Source organism: Mirounga angustirostris, unplaced genomic scaffold (genome assembly GCF_029215605.1).
Source record: "Mirounga angustirostris isolate CCGP_5_RB_7025 unplaced genomic scaffold, mMirAng1.0.hap1 SCAF_6, whole genome shotgun sequence".
Lineage (NCBI taxonomy): Eukaryota > Metazoa > Chordata > Mammalia > Carnivora > Phocidae > Mirounga > Mirounga angustirostris.
In genome coordinates this window covers 137515333-137540245 of record NW_026991714.1, presented here as the reverse complement: position 1 = coordinate 137540245, position 24913 = coordinate 137515333, and the positions used below count along the sequence as shown (strand labels likewise).

General features: G+C 50.8%; 1 pseudogene; it reads left to right on the top strand.

Annotated features, from left to right (window-relative positions):
* Positions 1 to 23865: 23865 nt before the first annotated feature.
* Positions 23866 to 23995, top strand: LOC123847163 (U4 spliceosomal RNA; annotated as a pseudogene).
* Positions 23996 to 24913: the final 918 nt, after the last annotated feature.

The window sequence follows — 24913 nt, the reverse complement described above, 5'->3', positions numbered from 1 at the left end:
ATTAACTATCGTCAGCATGCTGTACATTACACCCTCATGATGTACTTATTTTATAACTGGAAATTAGTACCTTTTGATGTCTCTCCCCATTTCGCCCACCCGTCACCCTGCATCATTTCTTTCACCCGAAGAGAAACCCTACAAAGTGCCCCAATGCACGGCATTCCTACCATCTTGCTGCTACCCTAACAGCCTGCTGCGGGTGGTCCTTGCCCCGTCACTTGCCATACTGTCTGCACACCCAGCTTAGTGTAAGGGGAAGAGTGGGGCATTTGGCTTCAGGACAGAGACCACCAGCCAATGTACTGACTCTCTAGGGTGGAGGTGGGAAGTGGGGCAGAGAGAGGCCTCCAGTTCCAGCAGGCACTGAAGCTGGAGGAGGGGGAGTGCGTGCGGGCAGAATGAAAGAGAGGCTTCCCTGCATCTCACGTGGACAAATAGGAGCCAGGATGGCTTATGCGCGGACACAGACTCTAAAGCATCTCCTAGAAAGATGTGTGAAATTGTTTCAGACCCCCCCAAAAGAAGGAAGGGCCTGATTTCCTCTGGCTGAGACCCCCATCCCCACAAGGATACGTCTTAATGATACACTGCAGGTCTCTGGAAAATCCGAGCTTGGCAACTGCTTTGCTGAGACTGAAAGTTGGGGGAGCTGAGCACGAGTTGGGGGAGTCAGGAGCGGGAGGGCAGCCGGCTCCAGCAGGTCACTTCTCAGCAGGATGGACCTCGAAGACTTGGGGTTGGTAGTAGAGCAGAATCGCCACCTGCCTCCACGGGCTGCCAAGACTGTGGTTGAGAACCTTCCCAGGACAATCATCGGGGGCTCTCAGGCTGGAAGAGGAGACTGCCATTAAGAAGGCTTGCCATCACCTCTTCCCCTCCAACTGCATTCTGGCTAAACAAGACAAATTCCTGTCCCCCGTGCCGCCATGAGCTGCCCACGACGATGACACTCACGAGGGGCACAGACGAGATAAGCCTCACAAGCAGCAGCAGAAGCACTGACTTGAAAACCTCCACGGAACCATGTACCCAGGAGGTGGCTGGGGCTGAGCACTGGTCCTCCCCGGCACCTTCCTCGGGCACCTCGAATCCTCATTAAAGGTTTCTTTACCCACCAAGAAAAAAAAAAAAGAAAGAAGCATGTTTACCCCTAAGAATCCTTTCAGACTGGAGCTCGAGGCAGTGTCTTTAAAAGGGAAGCCATTCCCATATTCGTAGAGATGGTTCTCCATAGGGTCACTTCAGCAGTTATGACGCGAATGAATCCAAGGCTGAGCAAAGCAGTTTTGAGTTTTTACCATGTGCCGGGCAGAGAGGGGCATCCCCAAATGAATCCACATTGCCTTTGCCCTGCACCGGGAGATCCTGGGTGAGACCAGGAACCAGGCAACCTCAGCCCAAGCTCTGTCAACAGGTCTTTGAATGTATGCGCTGCCATCTGAGTGGCCTTGTCACCTGCTGTCCTATGGCCTAGACTACTGGTATGGCCATGCCAGTCTCCCAATCACAGGCTTTAGAAAGACTGGGTTTGGACATCTCCAGGTGTTTATTTGGTTTTTCCTATTTCTTGGTTTTTAATTGGTTTCAGATGTGAGTACCCAATAGAGGCCCTGAATAAATAAAACAGATCATAAAATATGGCCAAGCAAAATGGGCGTGAGTAATCCCAGTGTGCATGGAAATGCACTTCCAGAAAGGCTCATAAATAATGAGGTGGAAACAGTAGTCTATTTTCTCTTTAATGGAAAGCCAATTAGGAACCCTCTCTGGACTGGAGGGAAAGAGCCAGGTTCCTTTGTTCTGTAATGAGGAGGTGGCCGTGGGGTGGGTGAGGGGAGCCACTCGGCTTGCCAGAACAGGCCAGGGAGAATGCTGTGGTCACCGGGTCTGCTGGGGACGATGAGCAGGAGGTTCGAGGCCTGGGCTTCCCGTCCCATCTCCAGCTTCTCCAATTCCTTCCCAGTTGAAGCAGGATATTTAGGCCCAAGGTGATGTGGGAAAAAGACCTTGTAGGACTCTTTGGGGGCCCACAGCACAACGCCTATCCTGTTCTCCACGACACAGAGGAGGGAATTGAGAACCAGAGAGGAAACGCCACTTTCCGAAGCCACTTCGCCACTGAGCAGCAGAATTGGAAATCGGTTGTCTTTATCGTCCATGATCTCCAGGTGGCTGGTGGCCGCCTGGTGACCATGAGTGGGGGTCGTGGTGGGCCTCCCCCCAGGAGTATGGGAGACATAGTATAGCATAGTGATGAAGAGCACAGGCATCCCAGTCATGTCGACCTGGGTGAGATTCTTTATTCCTTAATAGCCATGTAACCTTGGTCAAGTTTCTTAATTGTTAAGCCCGATTCTGCGTTTGTAAAGTAAGGCTGATGAACTTAGTTCCTACCTTATGTGAAGCAATCAATAGCAGTGATAGCTCTAGTAGTTATTATTTTAAGAAGACTCTGTGGCCAGCTCTTTGGAACAGCCAGTGGGTTCCCTGTGGAGCCCACCGTGGGCTTGGGAACATCACTAGTTAGCTCCCACTCTCTCATTGCGACAGTGCTCCCTGGAGACTGGCTCAGTGTTCCACGAGGACCCAGGGAGGCAGCTGCTCATGTCCAGCCACATCTAGCTCCAGGCTCGCTGAGTCTTCCTGAAGGATCGAAGGATCTTCAGTGCCTACCAATAATGAGTCACCATGGGAAACTGCAGGCCCCTCAAAGCCAAGTCTGCTTGTGCATATGCTCTGAAAACAGAATTGGTTGCAGGTTTATGGAGGGAGGAGTCCACCAAGCATAGCAGCAATGCTGGGCAGGAACCTGGGCCAGGGCTTTTGGCAAAGGCCATAGCTAGAGAATCTGATGTCTTCATTCCTCACGATGAGTTTTTTGTTTTGTTTTGTTTTGGTTTTCGAAATCCTGCTTCTCCCTCATTGAAATGGGCAAGTCATTGCTCATCCTTTGGTGAGATCCCAAGGAATTCCTTGAAAAGCAGAGAGGTCCTAAAGAAGAACATGAGGTCTCAGGAGACTTCACCATTGACGTTTGCCACTGGCCACCTGGGCAATGGGGGCAGCTTCCATCACCTTTTGAAGGTCATCTGTTCTGTTGGGCAGGGAAGGAGGGATGACATCTCTGCAGAACACCCATGATGGACTAAGCACATTACCCCTCAGCCCATGATGGGTGTGCTGGTATCTCCATTATACACATGCAGAATCTGGAGCTCAATGAGGTTATATAACTTTCGCAGAATGGGGCCCTGCGTTGCTTGGAGTTTGAGAGTTGCAACAACAGGAACTCATTCTTAAAAACCCAAGGAAAACCTAAGGATGCAGGCATGAGGGACAAGGATGAGGTCCGCTTTGGGGCTGGAGGTGGTAGGCGCTGATTGACAAGCTCACTGGGGATGGTAGGCAAGATGAATGAGCTCCAGCTTGTCACCCCACTCAAAATGTATCCTCTTGGAAGGCATAGTCTCATGGGTTTGGACAGGTGACCTGACCGTATCGTGGGCAGATAGGACATGCCACTTTGAATGTCAATCCCATGCAGCCTGGAGGCAACAGGAGAGGAGTAATCCCTAGGGAAAAAATTGGGGTGCTGTTACCAAATGCAGGGGAAGGACCACTGTGCTGGTAAACTGGTAGGCATAGCAGGTGTCCATTGGTCAGAGCAGGTGAGTGGCAGAGCTGGATTCAGACCAGGTCAGTGACCCAAAGCCTCCGAGGGCTGCCTATCATGCCCACACGCCAGCCCTCCACCTTTGCTGGTCCTCACTTCTCTGTCCGGGCTGGCGGCTTCCTCTTTAGTGGGCCCCGTGATGCTGGCACTGCCTGGGAAGGGTTCATGCCCTGCTGGAGAGGAAATCTCCGCCGAGGGCAGTGGACAGGGAAGTGAAAGACATCAGTGACAATTTAAGAGTTAGAGAGAGTGCCATAGAGAAGTGGGAAGGGCCTGTGGCTTTCTCAACGTGGGAAAATGACAAATCACTAGGGAGTTTTGTGGGGGGAGGGGAACAGACAGGGACCAAATGTGAAGAAGAATTAGATGTAGGAACTGTTGGGATCAGCTTATATTAAAAAGAAGCCAAGGCAGACTTATCTGCTACTTAAAAGTATTTGAGGCGTCTTATACAACATTTAATCAATAAGAGGGTTAAATTAGACATTGTGGGTTTAAAGACGTGCAGAAGAGGATAGATATAATTAAAAACCTGATTTAGGAAGTTCGCAATTTAGTTCAGAGCTTCCTGGCCGCTAAGGCAAAAAGGGAAACATGATGGGTTATATAATTTTCATTGTCTCCTAAAAGGAAGTGAATCTGCAAGTCAGAAAACACAACGTTTCTCCTAAGTTATAAAAAGAAATTAACCCAGTGGGACATTACATATCCAATGGAAAGATTTTCTACTGTCATTTCACTGAGCATGAAAAACATGATTTCTAAGGCCATGATTATGTGAATTGTTGAGAAAAGTAAAGTGTTCCTATCAAGTTTCCCTCTCAGGGCTGGAGAGGTGCCCAGAGGTTTTCGAGTTCAGATGCCCCTCCCCGTCTCCGCCAGAGCAGCACTTCCATGGTACCTCGCACACGATCCAGGGCTCACTCCTCAGGCCCTCTCCATGGCCCTGCCTCCGCTCTGCTGTCTCAGAGGGCCTGGCCCCGGCAAGCTGTGTCTCCCACACTTCCTCCTGGGTTAGGAACTGGGTTAGGGTTGGGGTGGCATCGGAGGGAGAGGGGATGAGGTAAGGAAGGGCCACCATCCTTCTTTCTCCCCATCCCATTCTGCTGCGGCCAGAGGCTCTGGCAGGTGGACTCAGTGCTCCTGGCTAGCTTCTCAGCTCTTGCATTTCCTGCAAAACCAGTTCATGCATTCAAGCCCACCTGCTTTCTGTACGTCAGGGGTTTCTGTTTCCTGGGTAGACCCTGCAGGTGCACTCACTAACTGGTGGTCCAGCCTCAAGCCACACCTTCTAAGAATGGCCCTCCTTCCTTCCCAATGAGGGCAGCCTATTTCATCTTGAAGGCAGGGCCACCTGAAGGGGACACTTCAGCAGGGGGTTGGCATGTGGATAGGGCCTGGATTAAAGAAGGGAGTAAGAAGAACTTCTGGCAGGGGAAGAAACATACAAAGTCTGTCATTTGTAGTGAGTGCGGCCGAGTTAGAGGACCACGAGCGCTCTGTCTAGTTGGGACAGAGGCTGTGTTTATTCAGTAGACATGTTTTCAGTAACACCACAGCCCAGGACCGTGGCGGAACATAGGCAAGGAGTGGATGAGGCCCAGGCCCTCAGGGAGCACCCTGAAACGATTCTGTCCAATACTCTGGGGGTTTTAAGATTGAGCCACAATGTCCCCAAATGATGCCCCAGTCCCAATCCCTGAGTATTTAACAGAGTCTTTGGTCTGCTCTAGTTTCTGTTTACAAATGCAGTCATTCATCTGAAGGCCTTTCTTCTACGGGAAAGCAAGATGCAGGAGGCCCAGCCCTGCATCTGGGAGGAGCCTCAGGCCCGCGAGGCTGTGAGCTTGACAAGCCTGCTCACTGGGATGGAAGAAAATGCTCAGGGGAAGTGGGGGTTCCTTTGAAACTATTGGCATTTCTTTAGAAAGTTGGAGAAAAGGGCAGATGCAAGGTTTTATAGGGCATGGAGTCAGGGCTGGCTTCATGGGCCTGCCACCTGGGCATGCACACTGGGCCCCACGGTGCTCAGGAGGGCCCTGTGCCTGGTTTAACACTCTGCTGTCACCATTTTGGAATTATCGTTCTTGCACAAAGGACCTCAAGTTATTTTGCACTCAGTTTGACATGCAACATATCATTTAGGGGCCCCTCATTATAAAAACAACACAAAATGAGAAATAAAATGAGGTACTGGGCCTTGGAGGGTACCCTAAAGAAACTTAAGTTCATTAGCTTCACAGAAAACCTACCTGTGCTTGGTGGCATGACGGTGACTGGGGAGTCCTGGGGCTCAGTGGATGGGGAGTGTCAAGTGGACCCATCTTTGCTCCCCCTCACATCCCACTTTTGCTTTAACCAGAATAGCTCCACTTTGTTCTGAATTAGGAGTTTAGCTTTAAGCTGTGTGGTTTTTTTTAAAGGGTCCCATGACTCATGTAGTTTGAAAACCACTAGTTAGACAAACCACATCACACCAGGCTTTTTGTTGTAGGGAATTGTCTTATTTCAGAGGGCCCCAGGTGACCTGCTGACCTGGGGTGTCTCCAAAGCCAGGTAATAATAGGCCGTGCTCTAATCTAAGGAGACTCTGCTGTATTTGCAGAGAGCTTTGAAATGTTCTGGGAAAAGAGTTGATTAGATGTGCAAGGTATTATATTCACGGAGAGAAAAACCCTCCCAACTCTTTATAAAATGGATTAAGCCAGTTTCTAAGGGCTGCAGGTTTGTGTGATCTTAATCCTGCTCCTTACTCCTGATCCTCCACCTTCCTCCTTTGTCTCCAGGATATGCACCTTCCTGGGCAAGGGCTGGGATGCCTTCCGGGGCAGCCCCCTCCCTCGGTGGCTCTCCCCAAGGGAAGAACTGAGGGATCCCCTTGCCCACGCACCCACCCCACCAGGGCTGCCTTTTTCTGTGGGCACATTTCACATTCACGTGCTCTGATCCGATGGTGGGAAACCCGAACAAGATATGGTAATTATGCTATTGTGCATTCAGTGACTCAGACCAGAGCAGCAGATGGGAAAAGTTGTGGATCACAACCCCATGCGATGTTTGACAGAATATCAGTCAAATATAGTTCACCCAGCATCATGTTTCTGTCAGTCCCTCTTAGCTAAAGTTAATTTAAAGGGAAAAGATTGACATCTGCTCTTTTCAAAGGGGTGATACTTACTTCAGGGCTGCCCCCACCAATGGATACCCAGACAGAGCCCTCCATAGTCAAAGGTGGGTTCTTGGAGGCGGGACCAACTGTAGACCAGGAGACTTGAGTCACTGCTCAAGGCCTGTGGTGGTCAGTGTGCTGGAGGTTCAGTCCGTTTCATTCTGTTGAGTAGGGGTTACCATGGGCACCAGCTTCCTAGAGAGGCCATCTTCACAAATGGGGTCCCAGAACTGAAAACTGTGCCTCGGGGCTCAGGCAGAGAGCCACACTGGGGTATGAACACCCCTGTGGGAAGTCAATGTAGAAACTTCTCCAGCAGGCTGGGGGGCCCTGAGCCAGCACCACATCCATTTGGAGTCTTATCAGTTACAGTTGCTGATGACCAGCTTTGGATGTGCTGTTTTCTATTTGTTCTTCCTTGGTTCCTTCTATGTACAAAGACTCAGAGAAAAATACAACTTCTGTGACTGGCCAATCTCACTGGCGCTTGTGACTTCTAAGGTTGCTTCATGCCAGGGCCCCAGTGGGTGCTGTCATCTTCAAAGCTGATGATGAATCAGAGAGCTCAACTCCACCCAGCATCAAATCAACACAACTGTCTGTTGGAAATTGAATGGGGAAAGTTGGCTTCGTTCCTCTGCCTCTGAGCCAAGTGGACCCATCCACAGACCATGGGCTGCCAACTACTGAAGATAAGCCCCCACCTTTTGCCCTAGTGAACTCTCCCATTTACCCTTCAAAACCCATCTCATTGGTCACCTCCTCCTGGGAGCCTTCCTGGACAGCCCCAGAAATTGTCACTGCCTTCCTCCCCAGAGCAGTGTCTGGCCTCTGAATATACTTCTGTTTTTGCACTCATCGCATCACATCACAACTAATTTTTTGCTTCTCTTATTTGCCCTCCTAGCTGTGGTCGCCAAGCCTTCATAAATAAATGTTCATGGAATTAAATCATCGAATTGTTTATTGAATAAGGCAATTGTCCAATTGGCCTTATCCACAGTAAATGTATGATTTCTTGTAACTACTGTGATATACTTCTCCAGCTTTTGGAGAACATGGTCACCTCTTGTTTCTCAGTGATTTCTCGTGACACCCCTATCTAAGAGAAGTCTCCTTTGAGGCCCCCTCTTTCTCCAGGGTCTGATCAGGGTCATTTACCCACATGCCCCAACTGTCTCTTTCTTCATGTTGGCTTTTCCAGGGCCTAGGTGTCTTTTCTGTACTTCCTTGTCCACTGATTTACCTGAGACTCTCCAGATATATCAGAGGGATCGAGAAATGGTGGTCTTCAAAAAGACCCAGGAGGTTCTTCCCAGGAGGTTCTTTTATTCTTTTGCAAATTTGCCTACTTTACCCCCAGCATCCAGCCCTGAATACCAAGAGGTGTGATATGGAGAGGGACAGGCTTTGAGGACCGGCAGGGCAATGGCTGCCTCCTGGACTTATGTATGCCCCTCATGTGATTCGTTCCTGAATAGCAGGTCTGCCCCAACATGGCTTGCTGGGCCCATCTGTTGTCATACACATGTTGGTGAAATTCTTAACTTCTTTTACATTGTTCACCCAAGACAAATGAGTTTGGTCTCCGTCCTCAGAGTGCTGCCATTTTCATGTGGGAGAAATAAGAAAATGGAAGTATCATTCTTTCTGCTTGTCCCTGCCTCACCCACATTTTGTAATGCTGAGGTCTTCTGGTCCTTGGAGCATAAAGGGTATGGAAAGATCCTTTGGCCTGTGCATTTAGGGGATGACTGGCCCTGTTGTCATGGCAACCATATGATCAGGGCCTGTCCTATAAGGGACAGCATGAGGTTGGGGCTCTATGCCTGGGATGGCCTAGAGTCATCCTTGCCCAACCCTAATGGCTCCAGTTCCAAGGGCTCCTCACCAAAGGAGGAGCCTGAAGATCAATGGCACCCCTTGTCTGGGGCTCACAAATGTCTGATTAATTAATTATACCAGGCCACACAAAGAACTGGTTGGGCAGGTGCTTACAGTGACATTATACCCTGTCTGTTTCAGAACTATCAGCAGCTGACTTGTCTGTCAGCTTGAGAGAGCTGGGCCCAGACATCAGGGAGAGTCTAAAAGAGAAAGACAAGCCTTCCATTCTTATGTAGGGGTGAGGTTTGGGAATGTTTCAATGATGTATTGCTATGTAAAAAACTACCTTAAGCTTAGTTGCCTCAGACAAGAGCAATTTATTTTCTTATGATTTAGCAATCTGGACTGGGCTTAGCTAGGTGGTTCTTCTGCACTACCTGTTATCTGTGAAAACATCCGAGATGGTTTCTTTACACTTCTTGGCTTCCACTGCCTCAGCTGGGAGATAGCTCCAGCAGCTAGGCACAGTGCCTGGTACCCAATAGGTGGAGCGATCCAGTGGCTCTTGTCATCTCATGGACCAGAGGGAGACTCTCCTCGGGAAACAGGAGTTTGATTCCCACTGTGGCTTGAGTTCCTGTCTTTGCTTGTGGGGGATTTTTGAGGGGATGGAGAGAAGAGATGACAAAGAAGAGAGTGGGAAGTTAGGGGTTAAGAGGGAACTCTGGGGTATGAAGACAAATGCTGGAAAATCTGATCCCAAAGAAGCCCCATCTCAGAATCGTTGACTTAGTAACACTGTCAGGATCCCTCTTACCATGAAAGGTAACATAGTCACAGATTTCAAGGATTTGGAAGGCCATTCTTCTGTCCACCACAGTAGCATGAAACTGGGGGGTGGGCATGAGAAGACCATGAAGGACACCAGGGAAGGTTGTGAGCCACCCGGGACCTGCGAGGACCCAAGAAAATTGGGGTTGGGGTTCTAAGATGCAGGAAAAATCCTGGGAGGGGACTCAGAACAAATACCATTATCAATGTCTCCCACTTATTTCCATATACCTAAGGTCACTGGGACGTGAGGAAAGCAGCAGGATTCAGAACCCTGTCACCTAAGAGACCCCGCTCTTCCTGGCCTGCTGGGATGAGAGCAGGTCACCCTGGAGAAGTCAGCGTCACCCTGAGAGCCTGGCCAATCTCTCCCTCTTTCTGGGGCTCAGCCTCTCATATGAAAGGGTAGGACTACACTGCAAAGATTTGCTACCTTTTGATAAACACAAAACTCCAACTTTCCTGAAGGTTTGTAATATGCAAAACTAGGGATTTGTTTTTGCTTTTCAAACATAAAATTATAAGGCATAGTCTTTTGCAAACTATACCTCCCAGAGAGCCCAATAAAATATGCCAACTGGTGAGACCCCCTGAACCAAAGAATATCTAGGGTCTCTTCCTCATTAGACTTTCTAGAACAACACTGTTCAATATAGTAGCCACTAGCCAACATAGCTTTAACTTTAAATGACGAATTTGTGTCTTCAGTCACACTAGCCACATTTCAAGCTCAATTGCCACATGGTATCACACAGCACAAATGAGTTCTATTGGACAGCGTTTTAGTATCAATAATGTGTGCTTGTGCCCACCCTCCCATCACTCCTGCTTGGGCAAAAGTGAGTCACTTCCCCAGGTTAACGAGGTGTCCATTTCTTTCTTTAAAAAATTAATTAATTAATTAATTGAGGGGGGTGGGAGAGAATGAGCTGGGAGAGGAGCAGAGGGAGAGGGGTAGAGAGAAAATCCTAAATAGACTCCGTGCTGAGCGCCCAGCCCAAAGCAGGGCTCGATCTCACCACCCTGAGATCATGACCTGAGCCAAATCAAGAGTGGGATGCTCAACCTACTGAGCCACCCAGGTGCTCCAATGAGGTCCATTTCTATACGATGTGACTTACTGTGGCCCTCAGGGGGAATTGTGTTTTAAGAGGAGACCAGGAAAGCCCTGGTAATACAATGCACGCTTCAGTGTCCGGGGAAAGACTCCCAAAGTAAATGGTAAACAGGGTGACCCTCTTGGGAGGGTCAACTTTCCTGCCCCCGAGACAAGTTCCCTTCATGCCAGGCTCTGCCTCATGTTCTCTACTCTTCTCCATAAAGGACACCAAGCTCCCCACTCCTGCCCTCTGGGCAGCCTCACCGCCCTGGGTGAACCTGGAGCTGGTGAGAAGGGAAAGGTCCCTGATCCTCCTCCTCTTGTGCTGAGGCGCCTCCTCCTGTCCTGCCCCCAGGCCCTCTGTCTCCAAGGGGCTCTCAGAAAGGGGGGGGGGGGCGCCTTTCTCCTGAATGCAGGCCACTGTGCCCTCTGGCAAGAAGGATGCTGAAGCATATGTTAATTCTGAGAGCACTTCTCCAGAGCCAATTTCACTGGGGAAAGTCAGGCAGGCTCTTTTTGGTGGGGAACCAGGTACCCAGAGAGTAGGTGAGGCAGGGGCATTTGGGGACCACAGGGCCCGCCCCCTCCGCTGCCTCAGCCAATCTGGACCAACCAATGGGAGAAGGCGCTGCCTTGCGGGCCCCAGCCAGTCAGCAGGCGAGATGCGCACATGCTCATCCTAGCCTAGCTGGGCTCTTTCTGTGCAGTGCTGGGACAGGGGGCCTTCAGTCAAGGGTCCTGTATTAGGCTGGGCTGGATCCCACTGGTGCCAGGCGGGGGCTGCCGGTGGGGTGGGCAGGGTTCCAGCCACGTCTTTCTCAAGCCAAGCCCCCTGGCCCAGGAGGACCCCACAGAGCAGGGGCAGAATGGTGCGCTCTCCCCACCATCCTTCAAACAAGTCAGCCAGGGCTCTCGGCAAAGCTGCCCCTTTGCCTCCAGCAGGGAATAATGAAAATGAGCTTGTCATTTTCCTGAATGGACATCTTTTTTGGCTGACTCAGACTCTTCTAGAGCTAGTATTAGTGGGAACTAAGTGAAACTTCAGCAGGAAGAGGAACAAAAGGGCTCTTATTCCCCAAGATGGAACTCCAAAGTACATTTTGAGCAGAAAAACCTATTTGAACGGTTCCTCCTGCCTTAAAAAAAAACAACGATAAAAAACCAGATAGTAATTGCGGTGTCATTAAAAACAATGACAACTCAAAGCAGCATGTTCCCATTTCTCAAAATTTTGCACTGCAATGTATGGCAAGGGAAAAGCCAGAGTACCTCTTGACTCCAGGATGTCAAGTTCTAAATTTTCTATGATTCAATGTGTTTTTCAGCTATAAAAAGAATAGCACCAGATTTTTTTTGGAAAAGGGGGGAAATGACATATTGATTTTATTTTTCCCTTCTCCACATGACCTCACAGCAACTCCTAATGACAAGAACCAGGCTCTAACTTTGGTTTCAAGTTCAGCCCAAGCTTGGAAGTTAAGATTGAGACTTTGCAATTCCTATCTTTGGCAGAGAGGGGCTGGAGAAAGAAAAGAGAAAAGGAGGTGGGGAGAGAAAAGGGGCTGGCGTTTGCGGAGGCAAACAAACCAAGCAGCACCAGGGAACATAACATCTGGAAATGATGTTCAGGGAGGACCTGTACAGAGGTTCTCAAGCTTTTTATTGATTTGTCTATCTAGCAGCAGGACTGCCCCCCGCCCTTCCCAAGTGATGTCTTAAGCAAAAGCACAATATCTAAAACTGATAAAAGTGAAGTGCCTCCCAGAGCACCCTGCCTTGGCACTCCTCCATACTTCCTCCTCCTGAACACCCTAGGCTCCTCAGTACACCACTGGCAAACCACAGATCTAACCCAAGTCCTGAATATGTCGATGAGGAAGCCAAGGTGCAGAGAGGGGAAGCAATTCACTGGAGAAGAGATGGAAGGTTTCTCCCAGATGATGTGGTAAAGACCTAGTAGAGACAGACCTAGAAACTGGGAAATGAAGTTGGGGGGGGTGGGGCAGAGGTTAGTAGACCTGACCATGAGATAACCTTGAGGAGTTGACTGTATAGATTGTGCACAGCGTTTTTCGGGGAGGCTGGAAACCCCACAGATTCCCCATGTCCCTTTCTTACTCCTCACCCGCTCTTCCAATTCCTGTGTCTTCCACACATAGATGGTTATAACTTATATATTTGACGGAGGGAAAGAAGAACAAATACAAATGGTGGTGACTTTAGAAAGTCTTCCAATCACTGGGGTGCCTGGGGAGTGCAGTCGGTTAAGTGTCCAGCTCTTGGTTTCGGCTCAGGTGGTGATCTCAGGGTCATGGGATCGAGCCTTGTGTTGGGCTCTGTGCTGAGCACAGAGTCTGCTTAAGACTCTCTCTCCCTCTGCCCCTCCCCCCCCAAGCTCTGCATCTCTCTCTTTCTGTGTCTACAATAAGTTAATTAAAAAAAGAGAAAGTCACCCAATCGTTAATTTAGAGCACCATTGCAAATTTGTTGCATACAATTCCCCACTTTCCTTCTACACCCATGACAGGCATTCCTAATCAATCATAGCACCTTTCTCTGCTAAGCCTAGATACAACTTCAAAATTATTTCCAACCCAGCACTCCAGACCACCATCACCAATTAATCATGATCCGGCTCTTCAGATGAAATTTCTTTGCTCTCCCCTCTTTGTGGATGTGAAAACAAGCTCATTGTCTCTTGTGCCCTGGCCTCATGGTCACATACTTTGACAGCCTGCACGTCAGAAGAGAAGCTTGGAACTGCATTGCTCAGAATCTTTTTCCCTGTATAACTTCAAGTTAGAGTCTGCCAATGAGGCATTCCTGCAAGAATTGGGGGGTGGAGGACTGCCGGCCTTCTCTGGTGGTGGAGGAAACTCGATGCCTGGGCAAAACTCAGGCTTGAGCATTGCATGCCAGGATGCCGCAGGCTGCTGAGGATGGTGGTGGCAACAACTGCTGACATTCTGGGTCCTTTGCAGTGTCCTAGGGAGCTCCTGTCAATCACCCGCCTTCTGGTGGCTGCTGGCCTGACCCTTGCTTCCCCTGGTCCTTCCAGCAACCATGCAAGTCTCCAGTTCCCTGTAGTTGAGCCCTTCCTACTTGGAATACCTCGAGTGGCTTCTGTGTTCCTGACGAACACCCCCTCATGACTGCAGTACTATTAACACCTTGAGGGCGAGGAACAGAACTTGGCAGCAAGATCGACTTTCCCTGCCTTGCTAAACACGAAAGTCAGATTCTTGTTGAGTTTAACCTTCCTGTTTTCTATGTGATTTCTGTGGTCCCCCTATGCAGGAGGCAGAAAAGGAAGCAATGGGAGAGAGAGTTCCAAAGAATCAGAATAGTGGCATCATAGAATTTAGAGCCGGAAGGACCTTTATTACAGAAACATACGGGCTCTCTTCATTGGACTGATGGGAAAAACTGAGGCTGAGAGTTCCTCTCTGAGCTGGGGTGAGAATCCGGGCCAGCTGACCTGGACCAGTTCTCGTCCTTGGCCCCCAGAGTCTCAAACAAGGGGACTCATGTGAGTTTGCAAGTAAGGCAGGGCCATGCTGAAATGATCCTGTAAGAGGCTGGCCACTTTGATGTGAGGTAGTAAACACCTGGCTGGAAAGGGAAGCCAAGGTGAGTGGAGCGATTGCACAGGAGTTTTCTACTCTGCCCGGGGGGAGGGGCAGGCAGCATGGGGCAGGTCTCACAACAGCACAAGAACACAAAAACCACATTGCCCTCATCCTCACCCGACCATGGAAACCCTATCATGTTTCCATCTGTTAACAGGCAGCTCATCTTGAAGAAATTCCTGTTTCTGCATCCGACTGTTGGAAAACGTGTCATGGAATCCGAGTGAACTGTGGCGCTTTCCTATTGCAATCATCCTCCTGCCTCCCCACTGGCTTTGGGGTTGTGGCTGTAGCAGATTAGATTCCTGGTGGCCAGCCACTGCCTTAGCGGAGGAAGAATTTTTTGGAAGACCAGGAAGGCAGCAGAACTACCCTTGGGCAACCATGCCCTGAACAGTGGATGCCCCCAGGCATGTTGCCAGATCCTGGGCACATGAGCTCCTACTTTTGGCATGGCCCTGGGATGCTGGATCCCTTCTGAGGCTACTGCCTCTGAACGTGGCTGGGGCTGCCATGGGTACTTCAAGAATGAATTCTTCACCCACTTTCTATTTTGAGTTGCCAGCTCCGGAATCATGATCTGCTTGGGGCATCTGGAGACGCCAGATGCCCACTCTCCCCTGACCTCTGGCAGCTAAAGGGGTCCTCTAATGGGCTCTGATGGTGGATCGCTCCATGGCCAGTGCCCACTGCGGTTTCCATCTGCGTGGTGTGGCTACAGAGGTCCCTCTTCTCTCAATCCAGCACCACTTCCTTTTACCCAAGGAGCTTTCAGGCGAAAGCTCACGTTATTGGGGTGCCTCTATTAAAATACAAAGACTAAGCCTCTCCATCGATTTCTCCTCAGTGTGAATAAACGGCAAGTGGGTTAGTTTCCAGAACACCCCAGTCTAGCCCTCTTATGTGGGATGCTGCACTAACTTTTTGTGAAGGGCACCTCATGGTGGAATGTCACCCACCCTGTCAGCCTGTAGGGAAACAACACTCGGGGGTTGCCTAGATGGGGAGATGCTCCCCGCTGTGGTCCCGGGGTCCTCCAGCTTGTCTCTCTTTCCCCTGGGGAAGTTCTGGGGTGAAGCCTGCCCCACTGAAGCACCAGACTCCACTCAGGGGGACGTGCCTACACGTGCCCTCCCCAACAGTGCCCGAAACTTCGGCAACTCAGCCTGGTGGCCACACATTCCCCCTGTCACCACCACTGCTGGCCACCAGTTTCTGTTTACGGCACATTTCCTAGGTGCCAGGTGGCGTGCTAAGCATCCAACCCAAATTAGCTCGTTTAATCTTCTCCACTTCACAAAGAACACAACTGTGGCCTAAGCCACGCAGGCAGCATCCGGCTGGGATTGGAACCCAGACAACACCCAGTCTCTCCCTCCTGTCCCAGGCTCTTTCCCCCAAAGGAAGCCCCCTTCCCAACCTTCTACACACTCTCCACAAGGAAACAGAAAATTGTCTCAGGGTCACTTTCCTCACAGGGCAGATGTTCCGAGACGCTGATCGTCAGGGCCCCGGACGGCCTGACTGCTCGGGGTTCCGACACTCTCTTGGAGTGGCTGCCCAGCTGGTGTCTCAGTGGACAGAGAGGGAGGGACAGAAACGCACTGAGTTTTACCCATTAAGTGCTAGGAAGGCACTAGGAACTTTACATACATTTGCACCGTGGAAATAAATGAGCCAACCAAATGAGAAAAGCAAGGCTATTTATTCTGAGCTTACTACAGCAAGGGAGTCAGCCCCCGTTGTTTGCATTCTCAAAGAGAATCAAAGGCAGGCAGAGGAGTGGGAAAGCTTTATAGTGGAAAGAAGGAAGCTTTGAGTGGGTCCTGACTGGAGGCCGTTGGCCTGGGGAAGCTGTGGGTGGGCTCACAGGAAGCAAGCGAGTCATCCCGTGGGGTTGGTTAGGGTATCTATTTGGCTTTCTCTCCTCGGTCCTAAGTTGGAATCAGGGATGACTACTAGGGAGGCTGTCAGTTATTATCCGAGTCCTGGCTATTCGGGGCTGATGGTTACAGACGTTCCTGTTTTGCTCCCTGGACTGTCCCTAGAAATAGCGGCCTGGCTTCCTGGGCTGATGGTGGCAGATAAGGGGGCGCTGCAGGTTGCGGGTCAAAGTTCTCTTCTTACTTGTGGTCATTGTGCCTTTGTATTTTCAGTCTCTGCACACTTAATCCTCACAGCTGCCTATCTTACCGATGAGGAAACTGAGGTCCGAGGAAGTCAAGTAACATGCCTGAACTCCCTCAGCCAGGCCTGCTTGATCCCTGAGTCCACGTTTGTCCCTTGTTTAGTCCATCCCCGCACGCCAGCCAGTGATCCGTACAGACATAAATCAGATGGCATCATTCCCTGGCTCCAGGCCTCCCAATACTATTTACTATTTTCTCTTAGAATGCGATCCACGTGGCTTCTGTACCTCCCCTGACAGACTGAAAGCCCCACCTGGGGAACTGACTTACCCTGTTCTGTCGTTTTCTCCATGTCTGGTCCTTAGTAGGTGCTCAATAAATACCTTATGACTAAATCAGTGGATCTTTGACTCCTTCCTCCCACAGCTGCTCTTCATGTTCCTGAGATGGTGCTTCGGCTCCCTCCCCAACCTGTGACCAAGGAAAAAGATGCCATCAGAGCCAGCCTCAGGTGGTGAGAGGGGCTGTCTATGGCCCCTCACTTCGGGGTGAGCTGGGCAGTGACCCAGCAAGCAGCCCCTCGGGGAGAAAGTGGTGTACTTCCAACAGCAGGTGCCCAAAGTAACTGAGGGTCATATGGATCCCATCAAATACTGGTGACAGTCTTCCAAAGTCAGATTTACCATCATCCCCACATTGCAGTCCATGAAGTGAGGCTCAGGGAGCTTAAGGCATCCATCTGAAGTCCTTGGCTAGTGAGGAGCCGAGTTGGGATTTAACCCAGATCTGCTTGCCTCTGGAGAACGTGCTTCTGCCTGATGCCTGAAAGCATCGTAAGCTGCAGGGTGTCAGAAGCCTGCTCGTCCTCTGCCCCTCCTGCCCCTCGGGTCCCTCCTGTGCCCTCATTCCTGCCCTTGAAGCTCATTTTGACCTGCTGTCACCGGTGGGGGTAACAAAGGGTTGCCGAGTGCCCCCTCCCTACCCGCCCCCCAGGTGTGTGTTACTATGGGTGGGAGTCTCCACGTGGCGTCAACAAAATACTGGATGCGTTAAATACACATTAGCTGAGGAAAGAAAATCTATGCTATGGGATCATTCGCAATTGTAATCTTTACAACATATATGACATAACCCTATGCAATTTAGAAGCACTTTTTATTTTTCAGTGACTCCAGCAGGTACCATATCCTGGTGTTCACCCAGCCTGTCTATGCAGGAGGCTCAGCTCCCGGGTCCCTGGGCCCCCCAGGAGCTGCTTGGGGTGGGCTCCAGCTCTGACCCTAGAAGACCCCAGGCTTGTCCCAAGGCCTCCCTGGGGATTGGCTCCCCTATGTGGGCCTCACTGGGGACAGAATGGGCAGGGCAAGAATGGATTCTGGCTTCGGAGGCTTTGCCTGGCCCTCTTGGGTTTGTCCTGCCCAGGGCAGGGCTGGTCCAGTGGCCACAGGGACAGCCAAAGAGCCCTGGGCAGGGGAAGGAGCACTCAGTGCTAATGGCCAGTTTGCTTAACTGTGCGCCTGAGCCTCAGCACGGCACTGACTCAGTCCCGTCATGCTGCGTGATTTCAGCCTCAGACCTTGTCCTGGGCTGGGCCCTCCCTGACACCACCCCTCCCCAGGTGCCACTGCCACCTCCCATGGTTTCGTTCCTTGATGACCCTGAGACAGCCCGAATTCAGATGGCTGTTCTGGCCCTAGTACTTCAAAGACAAAATCCAAACTCTACAAGCCCCTGCAGAGCCCCCAAATGTGACTTCAGGATTGTCTGTGGCTGGGAATCATCTACACATCTCTAGGGATGTGGCTACGACAGAGCTGCTTGACCTGTGTCCCCAAGACCAGCGACTGCTCCTGGGGAGCCGTTCTGCTCACAGCCTTGCAGGCCAAGCCCTCCCATTTTGCAGATCTGCAAACTGAGACCCAGAGAGGAGAGCAGCTTGCTCGGGGTCCCATGGCTGGGCCAGAGCCAGGAGCAGGACCCGGGATGTCAGAGGCCCAGGGTGGCACTCTCTCCATGATGGCTGGGGGCTCTGAGTTAGAAAGTACCGGGCGGGTAGCTGGCAATCAGGGCCCAGCTCAGTAAGCCAGCAAGTGAGCGACAGGGCTGTGTTTTTGACATCCGTAACTGTCCCTGTTTAAAACTTTCCACCCTCTCCCCGCAGATTCTTGATCTCTTGGACTCCCCCGGCAGCAAACTTTTTCTGAGACGGTCATTCACCTGGAGGCAGCAATGACTGAGAGCCCCAGCTTGGAGTATGGATAAAGCCAGATGGTGGAGTCCTCGTATCGGCTGAAGCCACTGATCCCCACCGCCCCTGTGATGTCCCTTCTATCCAAAGTCAAGTGCATTTCATTTTAGGTCAGCCAAGGGGAAAGACAGACCCAAGTCATGCCCCACGTGGCCCGATTCCAAACTTGAAGTCTTGCTGGTTAATGCTGATGTCTCCCGACCAAGATTTGACGTTCACGAGGGAAAGCTGCAGGCGGGGCGAGGGGTGGTGGTTGCTGTGAGGACAGGGGGAGGGAAGGTGAAGTTCTCTTCTGTAATGTTGGAGAAGGGAACATGTGGGCACGGGACTGAAAGTCAGGAAATGGCTGTTCTATTCTTGGCTCAGCAATCAGCGGGCTGGGGTGGCCTTGGGCAGGTCACTTCCCTGCTTCGAGCCTCAGTTTCCTTATTTTATAAAACCGAATGGAGGATCTCCAAGCTCCCTTCAGTTCTAAAGAGCCCCTGATTCGAGCTCGGTCCCTGGCTGTGGGTGAAGAAATGACTCAGGTTCGTTTCGTAACTTGGGCCCCTGAGCCCTTCCCAGTTGGGGCTGGGAACAGGACCAGACACTCGTTGCCCGAGCTAATCTGAATCTCAGCGACGTGGCCAGCAGCCTGGGCTGTTGAGAGCCTCACCCGAGGAGGGGAGAGGGGCGCGGGCGGGCGGGACGGGAGCTCAGTCCGGCCACCCCACGGCCGGGATTGGCGCCCCGGCATCGATGTGGGGTCAGGCTGCAGCTTCAGCTTCTCGAGGCTCAAGTGTCATTAGATACTGCTTTTGATCAATGGAAAACAGGGAAAGCAACAAATAATAACATCCATTTGCTGGCAATTCCAGTCGTTTGTGGCATTTAATTAGCATAATTGACCTGAACTGGACCTTATTCTCCACCTGAATTTAAAAACACATCACCGCTCCCCCACCCCACGACATCTGAGAAATTTTCTTTTTTTTTTAATGAGGTTTTAACTAAAGCCCAATATCAAAACACCCTCTAATACTTTTATCTCATTGAAGACATTTGATGCTTATTAAAATATTATTGCTTTAAGGCTTATTTTGATTTTTTGCCCAAGAGTGTATGCAGAGCCTTGCTAACTCAGATAATAACAAAGAAACCTTAAACATGAAGAAAACACATGAAAGGTAATATGTTCCCCATTAGTCCCAGTATCATTTCCCCAGGATTACTGCTTTCCAAATATAGCATTAGTTTAAAAATAAAAGGCCGTTTACAGTAATGGGACACTTGCTACAACTTCGGACCATATGGGCCCTCCGAGGGGCTTGGACAACAGCTTCATTAAGGGGGACTGCAGGGGAGTCTTTTAAAAAAATCCCAGCACGCCTGCTCAGAGGCCCCCCAGACAGGCCACCAACCTTGACCCGAGACCCATGTCAAACCAGCCTCTTAGTCCTCTCTCAGAACGGCCTTTTTTGGTGCATTGTTACTTCCAGAGATGAAAGTATTTGGGAAGTTGACAAGCAATCAGTTGGGCACCACCTGGGAGAAGTGACATTCCGGAACTCTGCATTCCGGCCTCACAAGTGGGAGAAAGCGTGGCTGCCATCCATGTGGAAGGGGTCCTTTTGGGGGTGGGGGTATCTTTTGTTCTGGGACATGCAGGGGAAGTAAGCTCAGATGGGAGGATTTCAGGCATTCAGGAAGTACACGTGTCATGTGTACAAGTTTGGTTTATCTGACCCAGACATGTCACTTTTTTGGCTAAGGATATCTCCGATCCATTTTCAGGGGGATGAACTCATCTAGCTAAGGGACAGAACAGTCCTGGAGGTAGAAGAGCGCTCTCAAGTGCAGTGAGGGCCACTCCGGTTGGCTTCTACAGGCTGGCCTGTGTCGAGCACCCACCGGAAGCCGCCAGCCCACGGAGGGCCCCTGAAGAGACTCATGTTACACGTTTGCTATTTTGGTCTAACAATGCAGGCCCCTTCCGGTTTGGGGAGCTGGTCTCCTGCACTCATCAAGTGCCCAGCTTCGAGAGGCCTCAGAGAGCCAGGGAGCCAGCTTCCAGCTTGAAGGGAGGGAGAAGCTCTCCTGGTTTTAAATCCCCAGCTACATGCCAACCATATCTTGTTGTCAGCAGAGGGGGGACGATCAAGAGGGAGCAATGGAAGCGAACGGAGAGGTGGTAACAAGAGCTAAAATGGATTGCCCTGAAGCTTGCCTTCTCCCCGGAGGCAGGTGGCATTGCCCCCCGGGGAGGGGGGCTCTGCTCTGCCAGGCCCCGCCTTTGCCACAGGGAGGGCTCCTCGCTTGCAGCCCGTTACAAGCTGGTCAGGGCTTGGAGGTGGTGTCTCCACATCTACTTTGGAACGTCAGAATTTGGACCTCCTTGTCTGACCTCATCTCGTGACTGCTCCAGATGCTCTAAATTCCTCCTTCAGGCCATGAATGGCTCCTTCCCCTTTGCACTCCCAGCCCAGTGGCGGGCACAGAGCAGGCCGGCGGCATGCACCGACAGAACAAGCCCCCGCGGGTAAGAGTCTCATGAAAGGACCAGAGGCCTCGAGGGCGGAGCCCGTCCTCAGTGGGTTGCCTCCTGAGAACTGAGACAACTGCTTCTATTTACAGGGCACTTACCGCCGCCCAGGTTCAGAGCTAAGTGCGTGACACGGTTCTCTCGTTCAATCCCGACACCATCACCTTGGCCCAGGGTAACCTTGCCAGGCCTCCCTTGCAGGGAAGGGACCTGGGGCGCGGGGAGGTGGCTGTACCAGCTTGAACTTACGGAGCTATGGGTGCGGCCCTCTCTCTCACCTCTCCCGGGTGCCCAGTCTGGTGCCCCCTGGAGGGGTAGCTGATGGAGCCAAGCCCTTTGGAACAACGCTTACTTTGATGTCACTGCATTTTTCTAGGGACTCTCCTTCCTTGGGAGACGATCCCGTCATGGGAATTGAACACACCACCAGTAGGCAGCTCCTCTTCGAGGACACAGGTCCTGGAGTGGGACCTTGAAGGAGCAGAAGCAGACTCCCAGGGGAGGCGTTGGGAGGACCTCCAGGTCTTGGGATTGGCCTGCACAGGATGTGTGTGGGGACGCAGGGGGCCAGGTGGGACATAGCTTGTATCCCCCATATCAATTCTTACTGATGAGCAGAGGCTGCTGGGAACGCGGGGTTGAAGAAGATTCGGAGGACGACAGAGAGCCAGGATCAATTAGCAATGTCAGCCAGGAACGTGGGAGGAAGGGGGTGACCTCCTGCCACAAGCTTGTCATCCCTGGCATCAGGTATGCTTAGAGGACAGTAATACGTGTTAGCTCTTTGACCTCCTGACAGATCCTGATTTGGGGGTGGGGGTGGGGGTGGGGGAACGCACTGCTATTTATTAATTTCTCTTTCGTGGACAATTTCCTGCTCACTCTGACTCACCGGGTGCTGATATCAGCAGGTTTCCTGCTTCTGTTCCGCAGGACCGTCACCTGCCAGAGCCTGGGACCTGCAGGGGAGGCGGTGGGCCCCGCAGTCCCAGGAGGGCCCGGGCGGGAGTGGGGGGGGGGTTGCTGCTGCAAAGCTCCACGGGCCTGAGGAAGACCCTCTTGTCTCCTGCATTTCAAGTGGGTTCCAATGGCCACTGCTGGGAGAGGTCCCATTTCTGCTGAGTCAGGGCTATTTCAGACTCTGTTCACCTGTAATGAGTGAGCTGCTCTGGGAGGCATTACCATACTGGACTCGGGGGCCGCCCACGTAAGGCAAGAGGACAATCTGCAAGCCAGAGGTTATGACTTTTGATCTAAGTGTTGGCTTTGAAATATTTAAAACTCCCCTGGAACCAACCTGGGTCAGTGCTGTCCTTCCTTCTTCTGAGAAAGCGAAAAAGCCAGTCTGGGAGGAAGGAGGCTCTGGGCCGCTTGGCAGGCTGGGAGATCCGTGGGGCCTTTTGGCTAAAGTGAATGAAGCGCAGGTGAGAGCCTGAGTGCACGCAGGTGACGGGCCTCGGGCAGGGCACAGGCCCCCGTGGTCTAAATTCCACAGCGCCCCTCTCCAGCCGAAAAGCAAGAGCCCCGGCCAGCTGGTGGCAGAATGAGACTTCCCAGGTCCCTGGTCCTTTTCATGTTGCTCGTGTTGTATCTTCCCACCTCGTGAGTGTCACCTGACCTACCAGCATGGAAGGCTTTGGAGGTTTTGAACTTGCCCTACATCAAATATGCCCCCTCCTCTGCTCGGGAGAAAACCCTAGCCACTCTGCCACAGACTCAGAGGGCATTTGATTGTCTAGAACACATCAAACAGCCCAACTCTCCCTTGTAAAAGTTTTACAAGAAAATCATTGAAGACCAGAAGAGCTACCCTTCCCCTCTCCTCCTCCTTCACTTTTAAACCCGAACCGATATTCTGGATTCTCACACTTTGCTGTCGGTCGGCCGGCCGGCGAGTGAGAGCGCTGGGCTGGCGGGCGTGCGGCGGTAGAAATCTCGGCCCCCGGATCATTACACTTGCAGGCCACGGCTTGTGGGATCTAGTGATTTGGACATATTTTATTTAACCAGCTTAGTAAAAGGTAATATTCAGCAGCTGTGATCTATAGCAGAATTACAATTTTCAGGGTCAAGGAGGGATTTTGATATTAGGAGGTTGGGCAGAATTGCTATGAAATCTCATGAGCTGTCTTTAAAAATAAATGAGAAAATAGGTTATCCAAGAGTCATTGTAAGGGAAAAATCAATAGGCAGTGTCTATTCACTTGGGCTATCAAAATCCTTGAAATTTGAACAAAAGTTTCACGTTTAGTGTACTGTAGGGTTTGAAATATCGGCGCTGGAGGCTCGGTGGGTACAAACTCATTGTGCTGTGCATCCAAACGAGGCAGGCCTAGTGAAGCAGCTCAGCTGCCTCATAAGATCGGGGGGGGAGTGTCTTGGTGACCAAATTAGGGGGGTATAAGGAGACCCCTGAAGAAAACCATGGCAGGCAGCCCACCCAGAAACATTGAGAAGCACCTGCTGTGCTAGGAGTAGGTGTGGCCTCTGGCTCGGTGCCCCTACCCCTTGTCCAGCACGAGGGGGGATCCCATGTGGCTGTCTTCCTGCCTACACAGTCCACGGCGTCTCTGCCCCCAAGGGGGGAACAAATGATCACTTAATAGGGAACTTCCTGGTGGTGAAATTCTGATTGAGCAGGTCACCTGGGGTGATAGAAGTTGCCTGCATTCATTCATTCATTCGCAATCAATACTTCGTGTGTGTGTGTGTGTGTGTGTGTCAAGTATGTTTTCCAGCTTTGCACAGTGGCAGCATCATAACCAATGAGGTTTATCCGAGGAGTGATTATTGCTACTTGAAAACTGTTCTCAGCTGGGTCTCCCAGGATGGCATACCCTTGGCATTGAAGAGGCTCATATCAGCCTGACCAACGGAGGCTGGCCTTGCTCTCCAAGTCTCTCCGTGACTCAATTCCTATGGCAGGCAACTGCCACGTAACTCCTCACTGGCCTCTCAGCTCTGGTTTTGGTTCAATGCTGTCTTCCAATCTCTGGGGCCATGTCTGACACTCAGTGTTAAAAAAACAATTTGAAAACATTTTTTTAAATGAAAAATCTTTTTAATGAATGAAGACATGAATATCTTCCTTTTACTATTATTAATATAAGGCATTCCGGAGGAATTTTAAGGCCATAATCATGGCAATCTTTAAAGAAAACAAAACAAAAACACCCAAAACTCCCCACCCTCAATATTTGTCCACCACGATGTTACAGGGCAGCTCATTTTACCAAGATGAGGGGTATGGTGATGGCTTATCACATGCCTGGTGGTGCTGTCCATGGGTTACCTAATTGAATCTTCCTATCAGTCCTCAGGGTGCATGGTATTTTCCCTGCTTTACAGTCAAAGAAACAGAAGCTCAGTGAAGAGATGAGTGGATTATTTCAACTCACCAATGAGAGAACCAGAGCTCATATCCAGGTTTGTGGTCACTCTGCAAAGCCATCTCAGGGGACAATTAAAGAAGGGGGGGACCGGTATTCAAAAGCAACCTTGAACATAATCCTTTCAAGTTCCATCATTAAATCAAAAAATGACACTGTCTATATTCACAGGACAGAAATTGTAGCAAAGTACTGAAGATTTATAACTCCCCTTTATTTAGAAAGGGAATGAAAGTAAGATAAATAATTCAAATGCAAAGGGTGGGAATAGTGGACGTTGGATTTAGGCATTTTATTTAACTTATCAAATAATACAGGTTAGTTCGGGAAACAACAATCAACATATGTTACTTGTACTAACGATATGTAGACCCACATTTCCAAGAAAGGTAATG